We start from the raw sequence: 10,356 nt of genomic DNA on the forward strand, positions 1-10,356 counted from the left end.
GTGGCAGTATAAACCCGTGACGTTGGTGCAAAGGGTCAGGCCAGGTAAGGTAGTGACAGTGTTGTTCTTCAGGTGATGGGAACTGTCTTAAAGTTGATGTACTATGTTTATCGTCTTTCCCTTTTTATTTCTGTCTGCCTGTATGTCTGTCTGTCTATGTCTGTTTGTCTGTCTCAATTACTTTCTTGATTCTCTCTCTCTCTCTCTCTCTCTCTCTCTCTCTCTCTCTCTCTCTCTCTCGTACCCATTTACACTCTTTGCTGAGATTATATTCTTTTCATTATATCAAAAACTGTGATTATTATTTTTATTTAGTTTGTATTTCCGTAAACCCCTGTTCGTATCTCCGTTAACAGAACTATTTCCTCCTGTTCGTATCTCCGTTAACAGAACTATTTCCTCCTGTTCGTATCTCCGTTAACAGAACTATTTCCTCTTGTTCGTATCTCCGTTAACAGAACTATTTCCTCCTGTTCGTATCTCCGTTAACAGAACTATTTCCTCCTGTTCGTATCTCCGTTAACAGAACTATTTCCTCCTGTTCGTATCTCCGTTAACAGAACTATTTCCCCCTGTTCGTATCTCCGTTAACAGAACTATTTCCTCCTGATCGTATTTCCGTTAACAGAACTATTTCCTCCTGTTCGTATCTCCGTTAACAGAACTATTTCCCCCTGTTCGTATCTCCGTTAACAGAACTATTTCCTCCTGTTCGTATCTCCGTTAACAGAACTATTTCCTCCTGTTCGTATCTCCGTTAACAGAACTATTCATGTGTCGGGAAATATGTGTTTTTCGTGTAACTACTCCTCCTCCCAAGGACACGGACGGACGGACGGACGGACGGACACGTAAACATAACTACATAACAGATCAATACTTCTTCCTGTGTATAAGTTGTTCTGGGCGTGGGGGGTAGTTACCGTCCTTCAGAACTACAGGGTACAGAGATGAGTCTCAGTGTAGGTGAGCGTGGGCAGGTAGGGGGTAGGTCGGTGGGTTGTTGCGGGTGGGGGGGACAGTTGGTAGGGGAAGGGGTGTTGGGGAGGGGGAAGTGGAAAGGGGTGGGCGACAGAAGGTAAGGGGAGGTGGTGGTCGAAGGAGGATGGGGGGAAGGTTATAGAGTCACCTGGGAGGGTCGTTGGTTGTTGAGGGGTCGTATGGTCGCTGAAGGGGTTGTGGGGTGGGAGTCGTTGGGTTGCTGGGTTGGGGTGAACAGCGAGTAAGGGAGATGAATCTTATTAAGAGGAGCAACAACAGCAACAGGGCTGGGAGTCGGCTCTCCTGACGGCAACAGTAGCAGGTATAGGTGGATAGGTAGGTAAGCAGACCCCCTGGACAGATCACATGCGTTAAAAGAGCAAGAATAACAACAGCTGCAGTAAGTGTAGCGGCCGAAGACGTTCAGGTAGGCCTCTTGATGGACCGCATGCGCCAGCGAGAATAACAGCTGTAGTGCTTTGGATCAACAACATTAGCGGTAGACAGACAGATAGGGCAGCGGGTAATTCCCTCTCGACAGGCTGCTTGGTCTAATACAGTCGGTGCAGCAACAAACAGCAGCAACAAACAGCACCAACAACAGCACCAACATCAGCACCAACAACAGCAACTTCAGCAATCAGTAACTGACAGGTAGGTAGACCTCCCCCTAACCCCCCGCCCCCCTTCCCCATCTTGACAGGCCGCATGCGCCGGCAGGAGTAATACCAGCAGCAGGGCCGGGCAGGTCGCGGCAGTGTGGTGGGTCTGGCCGGAGCTCAACAGGCGACACCACCACCACCACACGAGGGTCTCCCGCACCCCGGACCACCAGTCAGTCCCCGCACCTACTCCGTCGCGGTCGGTGTTTCTTTGGCCGTTCTTCCCAGCGCCCGGCAGTGTTGTTGTCGCTGAGAGGGGTGACCATCTCCTCCCTCCCCCCTCCCTCTCACCACACTCATCCAGGCGCAAGTGTGGCCAGGAAACTTACCCTTTCTTTTGGCTAATTAGACAACAGTCCTCGCGCGAAAAAGCATGTGGACGTGATACTTCTAATCTCTTAATTTTCCTTAGAGCAAGATTTGATTCGCTGTTATGCTTTCCACTTTTATTTCTGCGTTAGTGTGAGGCGAACTAAACAACTGACACCATGGAACAGCATAAAAAGTTTCACACTAAACTTTTTTTTTAGGTTAAGTTTTTCTTCTTCGTTAACTTTATTGCTTCGCCCGGGAAGAACTATTTACTTTATGTGTGTCAAAAGTTGAAATCATTCGAAGAGAAAACAAACAAGACATGCTAGAGACTTAGCCACTTCAGCGTCTCAAATGACTAAACTCAAGACCTGGAAACAAAAATCGACTGAAACTTGTATCTGAAAGTCCAAGTGAAGTGTGACGTTCAGAGGCAGGACGAGGAGTGGCCGACACGGAGGACCATTTCCAGTCAGTAAGTACATGACTCCTGTAACACCTTCTGTAACACCACCTATAACATCACCCATAGTGCTACTTACAGTACCATCTATATCATCGCTCGTGAAACTTTCAGTATCGTTATGTGTAAAACCTTTATCGTCACCTGTTCCGCCATCTGTAACATCACCCGCAACACCACCTGTAACACCACCTGTAACACTACCCGTAACACTACCCGCAACACTACCCGTAACACCACCTGTAACACTACCCGTAACACCACCTGTAGCATTACCCGCAACACCACCTGTAACACTACCCGTAACACCACCTGTAGCATTACCCGTAACACCACCCGCAACACTACCCGTAACACCACCTGTAACATTAGTCACTGACCTGGTTGGCTCTCAGTGAAGTGCCACCTCGCCACCATCCTTCTCACACGTGCTCCTACAACCATCCCTAATATCCTCACCTTGTTGTCCTCTGGCTGACTGGCTCACGAATCCTTGCGCACCTGTCGTGTTTGTGCACCTGTCGTGTTTGTGCACCTGTCGTGTTTGTGTACCTGTCGTGTTTGTGCACCTGTCGTGTTTGTGCACCTGTCGTGTTTGCACCTGTCACCTGTCGTGTCTGTGCACCTGTCGTGTTTGTGTACCTGTCGTGTTTGTGTACCTGTCGTGTTTGCTGTACCTGTCGTGTTTGCTGTACCTGTCATGTTTTTTGTGTACCTGTCGTGTGTTTGTACCTGTCGTGTTTGTTGTACACTTGGTAAAATAACTATCTTTACAATTCTTGTACGAAACAAAATAACACGAATGAAGGTTTTTTATAAAGGCCAATGAGGCATACCTCGCATTGGTAGCCCTGCGTGTGGATTGATCAGTTCGTAGTTCATCGGACCCCTCCTGAAAGATATTTTTTACCGAGTGTACCTGTCGTGTTTGTGCACCTGTCGTGTTTGTGCACCTGTAGTGTTTGTGCACCTGTCGTGTTTGTGCACCTGTCGTGTTTGTGCACCTGTCGTGTTTGTGCACCTGTAATGTTTGTGTACCTGTTGTGCTCCTCAACCAGTCTCGCTTGTGATACGGTGTACCTCTCTCCCCCCTCGAGGTCATCGTGGACGGGAGGGTTCCCGAGGACCTGACGGGCTTGATAATGAATGGTAACATATTTCGCCTTTATGTATTTTATAAGGTATGATGCATTTAAACGAGCGCCATAAAGTCTCCGGCCGACCCAGCGAGTGAGCTTTTCGTCTCATGGAAATTTCAGCCGGGTTGAAGGCTTGTGTTTTAGGGTTTTGATGCAAGTGAAGTTATAACAATTAAAAAGGGTCAAATAATCTTCTTGCCTTGACGTAAGCTCCATTCATCCCAACTTGGTATTTAAAATGGAGAAAAGTCATAACTCTTCAGATAAGTTTCCATGTAAGGAGAAATACCCTAGGTTGTGGCATCACTGGCACACCCTCCACCACCTTATCGAGTTCCAAAAGCAGAAACCGGAATCGGAAGTGACCTCGCTACCTCACCATGTGTTTGGGAGCTCTGTATACATTTTACGTTATTTCTTGAGAATTTCGCTGAAGACAACCAGGGAAATATAGTGAAAGATGTGCTTGTGAGTTATTGATGAACCCACGAGAGGAAAGGCCTCGGGGACGCCCACCAGGTTAATGCCTACCCAGGGAGCCACAGACTCTCCCCTGTGGGCTTGGTCCGGGTCGATCACATCGCTTAAAAGCTCGCGGTCAGGGGAAATGGTAATAAGAAAAGTCTTTTATAAAATATAAATTCCCCCCAGGCGGACGACCCCGTAAGATCCTACCCTCCTCAGGACCCTCACTAGGACCTACAGGCGGTCATGGGGTTTAGAAGGACACTGTGTATTAAGTCCCTCACGCGACACACGACTCATATCCTGATGCTGTCCGTAAAAGTTGTTGGCAGTGGCACACAGTCGCCTCTCGTTAACACCTGCTTAAGATTCTGCCCTTCATCTCAGTAGTGGGTGGCGGATTTCAATGTCAGTGTCTTGATGTTTGTAAACACTTCATACAGTGTTGATTATAGTCTCTTACCAATGAACACCTTCCAAGATACTGTTGTTATGGTAGTTATTATTAATATTGTATATATGAATAAATAATAGACTTTGGAAGTATTGGGTATGAGCAAAAAATATAAAATATCTTTCTTGTAGGTAAATCCTGATCTCATATGACCAGGTAACCTCCTCCATCTCTTCTTGCCAATTAGCCTCAAGGTGTGTTTTTGGTATCACTTAAGTATACTTGTACCAGCCAGCCACAACACTTAATATGAATTACACAAACACGCACAAACGATAAAACAAACACCTACAAACACACATTAGATTAGATTAGATTAAATTGCCCCGAGGGGCTAGTTTATTGGGCACCCCCTTACATCCTGTGCAAGGTGAAGCACAGAAGCGTTTACAGCGCCCATCTGGGAAGCATGCTAAGTTCATGCTTGCCTTTATGACTCATGCATTAAGGGCGTAAAAGCCTGAAGGGTCATGGGTTTTGTCAGCAAGTTACATAAAGTGACAGAATGATGAGTGTGTGGGGGGAACGTTCCCGGTACATTTTATCTGCTTATGGCAAATGCGTAGCAGGTCCCTAATAATGTCGAGTGCCAGGTCTGTGACTAGGAGAAGGGATATCTGGTCAGGTAGGGAAGAGGTGTTGATAACGGCTGGGGACCTGTAGGAGGAGGTCATAGGGCAAGTGAGGATGTAGTGAGAGAGGGTGTGAGAGTCGGGTTGGGCACAGGATGTAAGGGGGTGCCCAATAAACTAGCCCCCTCCGGGGCAATCTGTAAAAAAAAATCTGTAATCTGTTGGCCACAAAGTTTACAAACAGTGCGGCCAGGCTCAGGGTTGCCAATGTACTCCCATAGGTACCTGTACCCTAGACACAGTCTCATGTACATACGTAATCTGTTGAGATCGAGTCAGGGATTGATATTCTTTGTAGTGGCGGTTGTCGTCACCGGTTACAGCGTCATAGTGACGTAGTGTGACGCTTCCCCGTTGCTTCAGGTGTGTCCAATGTTCGTCGGATGCTTCTCGTTGTGTGGCGTGTATGGGAGATTTGAGATGATTCAGGGAGAGGGCGAGAGTGGCTTCAATATCTTTTTCTTGTGTTGCGGCTTTGGCAAACCGATCAACAGTATCACAGACAGTTATTCCTATATGTGACGGGATCCAAATAAACTTGACACGGATGTCATCAGTTTGTTCTAGCCCGGCGACGGCGGCTAGGGTGTGTTGGGCGGCAGAGGAGGAAGGGAGGGTAATGTGAGCCTCGCTAGCGCAGAAGTGCTGTCACTGATTATAAGGAAGTTCCGGCGTTCAGTGCGAGCATAGGTCGCCCCCTCATGAATGCCCGCGAGGATGGCTATGCTTTCAGTGTCCGTGGAGGAGGCCCAGTCGTGGAACCCTGATTTTCCTGCTGGCCTGGCGCTCAGGAATCCACACAGCTGCCCCAGCGCTGCCCAGCGTGGTAACAGACCCATCACAGTAGACGAGGATAGGAGGGTGGGAGGTAGTAAGAGAGGAGGCGACATCATTAATCTGTTCAAGGCAGTTAAGTTTGAGCATATACCGCAGTTGGGAAGGTGCGGACGACAACATCAACACTCGGGGAAGTTCACTGCTGTAGAGGCGGATGAGTGTACTGGGGAGGGAGAGGTCGAGGGGGTGTAGAGGTGATGACGCAGGATGTCAGCAGCAGTGTGGACGGCAAACACACACACACACACACAAGGAAACAGAAGCACATACACGAAAACACAAACACACACGAAAATACAAATACAAACGAAAACACAAACACCACCGAAAACACAAGCACTCACTCGACAACCCAAACACACCCACGAAAACACAAACACACACAAAAATTACACACACAAAATACAAACACATACACGAAAACACAAACACACACACGACAGTACAAACACGCACACAAAAAACACAAACATTCGCTCGACAACACAAACAACACACACACACACACCAACATTTCTAAAGACAAACGCAATATGCACATTAATTGCCATCATTGTTTACATTTGCTAGTGGTCAAGTATGGACAGGTAATTGTAAAGACATTCATGAAGTAGAACAACCAACACGTACTCCCGGAGAACCAGTGGGCGGCATAGCTAATGACTCCGTGGGGCGGCTCACACACACACACTATAAGTCAGATACATTATCTTTTCTTGGTTCATTGTCGAGGCGTTTTCCTTCATTTGGGTTATTTTCCTTACTTCACTTTCACCATCAACCACCACTATCACCACCACTATCACCACTACTAATACTACTACCACCACCACTATCACTACCACCACTACATAGCCACTAACCACCATTACCACCCTTACCGTCACCACTACCGCTACCACTACCACCATCATCATCACCACTACTACTACCACCATCATCACCACTACTACCACCATTACCACCACTACGACTAACCCAGCTGTCACCAGGGAGGGAAAGTAATATATACAGTTAGGTTGGCGGTGAACGGATTGGAAAATAAAATTACCTCCACATCAACGTGGATTTCCGTCCCCAATCATAACCACGCCCACACGCCCACCCTCTTGAATAACCACGCCCATTTTCTTGGATAACCACGCCCGCATACACCTACTTACCTTACATACCCACGCCTACTATACTCGTATATAGGATAACCACGCCCACACACTTGTTTCTTAATCATAACCACGCCAGTTTCCTCATTTCACGCCCTCAGCTATATCCTTAACACACCCACGCCCACGCTCTTTTATGAACATGCCACACTCACACGCCCATTTTCTCACAACTTTACGCCCATATCCACTTCCTTATCCCTGCCGCGTCCGCAAAACAATCCTTAAAAGCACCCACGCCCACATATTCACTTCCATCACACCCACGCCCGCACATACACTTATGAATGTGTTATTAAACTCATATTCTTTTATCATGTAAATATACGCAATTCTTCCCCCTCCCTACCCCCTCCCCCCTCCCCCTATCCTCTCCCCCTACCCCCTCCTCCTCTCCCCTCCTCTTTCACCCCTCCCTATACCCTCCTCCCCCCCCCTTTCTCCGTTCCACTTCTTTTCCTTCACCCTTCCCCTTTCTCCATTCCATTCCCTCTCCCATTTCTCTTCCCTCCCACTTTTCTTTGGGATTCTGGGGAGACGATAGATAGATTGATAGATAGTTAGATAGATAGATAGATAGTTAGATAGATAGATAGACACACAGACAGATAGATAGATAGATAGATAGATAGATAGATAGATAGATAGATAGATAGATCGAGAACGTAATTTACAGATATTTTCTCGAGGGTACTCAAAAGGTCGATGTACTCCCTGACAAATCTATTCAACCGCCTTGAGTACGATGACTTAACCCCTTGAGTACATTGAATTAGCCCTTCAGTACGATGACTTAACCCCTTGAGTACATTGAATTAGCCCGTTGATTAAGATATTTGAACCTTTTGAGTACGTTAACATAACCTCTTGAGTACATTGACTCAACCCTTTGAATACTATGACTTAATTTCTCGAGTACGATGTCTCGCATAATTATTTCCTTGGAATAAAATTATATATTTCCTTGAGTAAAACGACGTCGCACTCAGTTCGGTTAAGTTATCGTACTCATAGGGTTAAATTATCGTACTCCAGGGGTGAAGTTATTATATTCAAGGTGGTTATCTTACAGAAGGAGTTATGTTATCATACTCAAGGGGTTAAGTTATCATACTCCAGGAGTTAACTTATCATACTCTCGGGGTTAAGTATCATACTCAAGAGGTTAAGTTATCATACTCAAGAGGTTAAGTTATCATACTCAAGAGGTTAAGTTATCATACTCAAGAGGTTAAGTTATCATACTCAAGAGGTTAAGTTATCATACTCAAGAGGTTAAGTTATAGTACTCAAGAGGTTAAGTTATCATACTCAAGAGGTTAAGTTATCATACTCAAGAGGTTAAGTTATCATACTCAATGGGATTAAGTTATCATACTCAAGGGGGTTTAGTTATCATACTCAAGAGGTTAAGTTATCATACTCAAGAGGTTAAGTTATCATACTCAAGAGGTTAAGTTATCATACTCAATGGGATTAAGTTATCATACTCAAGGGGGTTTAGTTATCATACTCGAGAGGTTAAGTTATCATACTCAAGAGGTTAAGTTATCATACTCAAGAGGTTAAGTTATCATACTCAATGGGATTAAGTTATCATACTCAAGGGGGTTTAGTTATCATACTCAAGAGGTTAAGTTATCATACTCAAGAGGTTAAGTTATCATACTCAAGAGGTTAAGTTATCATACTCAATGGGATTAAGTTATCATACTCAAGGGGGTTTAGTTATCATACTCGAGAGGTTAAGTTATCATACTCAAGAGGTTAAGTTATCATACTCAAGAGGTTAAGTTATCATACTCAATGGGATTAAGTTATCATACTCAAGGGGGTTTAGTTATCATACTCAAGAGGTTAAGTTATCATACTCAAGAGGTTAAGTTATCATACTCAATGGGATTAAGTTATCATACTCAAGGGGGTTTAGTTATCATACTCGAGATGTTAACTTATCATGCTCCAGGGGTTAAGTATCATATTCAAGGAGGTTAACTTATCATACTCGAGGGGTTAAGTATCTACTCAAGGGGGTTAAGTTATTATACTCATGGGGGTTAGTTATCATACTTAGGGGGTTAAATCATACTCAAAGGGTTAAGTTATCATACCCAAGGGATCAAATCTCTCCCTTTGAATATATTAGCTTATACTATACAGTACTTGAAGATAAGATACATATAAGATACACACACACACACACACACACACACACACACACACACACACACACACACACACACACACTTTTTATCCATACACGGAGCTAAATATGGCGGGCAAGAGGCGGTAAGTCTGAAGGTGTTTTTAGATGTTTTTTATTGAGGGTTATATCACATTATCTTATTTATTTTATCAGTTTTGTTTATTAAGTTTATTTTATTGTTTATTATTTATGCCCTAATATATTTTGGTATATGGATGATCGTCTTGGATGATAGTGTAAACATTGGCATTCTCAAGTGTGTGTGTGTGTGTGTGTGTGTGTGTGTGTGTGTGTGTGTGTGTGTGTGTGTGTGTGTGTGTGGTCCTATTTTCCCAGAGAGGGTTCTTACGTTTATTACTGTCAGTATTAACCATAAACCATTCCCCTCGTTCTTTTTATCTGTTTTCATTAACCACATTATTTAATTGTTTGTTTGTTTGTTTGCTGGTATGTCTATCCTCGCTATACAGAATACACTAACTGCCCTCCTTTCCTCCTCATCCTCCTCCTCCTTCTTCCTCTACTCCATCCTAGGCTCAGTGGGAGCTTAGGATGGTCAAATCAGCTAGGGATACTACCCCTTAGGTACTCCAAGATCACGTTCCAATACTAAAAAGTCAATGACCCACAATATTCGTCTGTTTGAGTGTGTCGTAATTTCCGTAACCTCTTTGATTCTCCACCGCGAATTATTTGATTTTGTTTGGATATGTTTACACTTATGTGGGTTAGTCATCTTTGTTTATGCATTTGTTTACTATTGTTTATCATCTGATTATTCATTCGTGTAATTGTTTATTCCTTCAGTGTGTAAATTTCCCCGTTTGTGAAAGATTTGTTATTAATTCATTTATTTATTGTATTTGAATATAGTTAATACCTTTAAATTTAAATATCAATAATTGTTAGTAATCGCTATAATTATTAGGGAGAGAGATTAGGAATTTAGATTATTAGGGGATTAACGATTATGAATTACTTTACACAGGAAAGATTAGGTAGAAACAAGAATCTTCAATCAGTGAAACACATAATGAGTCTA

General features: G+C 44.2%; 1 protein-coding gene across 5 annotated transcripts in view; it reads left to right on the forward strand.

Annotated features, from left to right (window-relative positions):
- Window positions 1-1,753: 1,753 nt before the first annotated feature.
- LOC121875513 (secretin receptor-like) overlaps window positions 1,754-10,356 on the forward strand; it is a 284,107-nt gene continuing 275,504 nt past the window's right edge. For 4 of the 5 annotated variants that reach the window (XM_042380097.1, XM_042380107.1, XM_042380089.1 and 1 more), the window contains exon 1: window positions 1,754-2,430. The gene's annotated coding sequence lies outside the window, so the exon portion shown is untranslated. The remainder of the gene's footprint in view (window positions 2,431-10,356) is intronic. The other variant, XM_042380082.1, reaches the window with a different exon arrangement.

The sequence above is a fragment of the Homarus americanus genome, unplaced genomic scaffold (genome assembly GCF_018991925.1).
Source record: "Homarus americanus isolate GMGI-L3 unplaced genomic scaffold, GMGI_Hamer_2.0 scaffold39745, whole genome shotgun sequence".
In the NCBI taxonomy this organism is placed as follows: Eukaryota; Metazoa; Arthropoda; class Malacostraca; order Decapoda; family Nephropidae; genus Homarus; species Homarus americanus.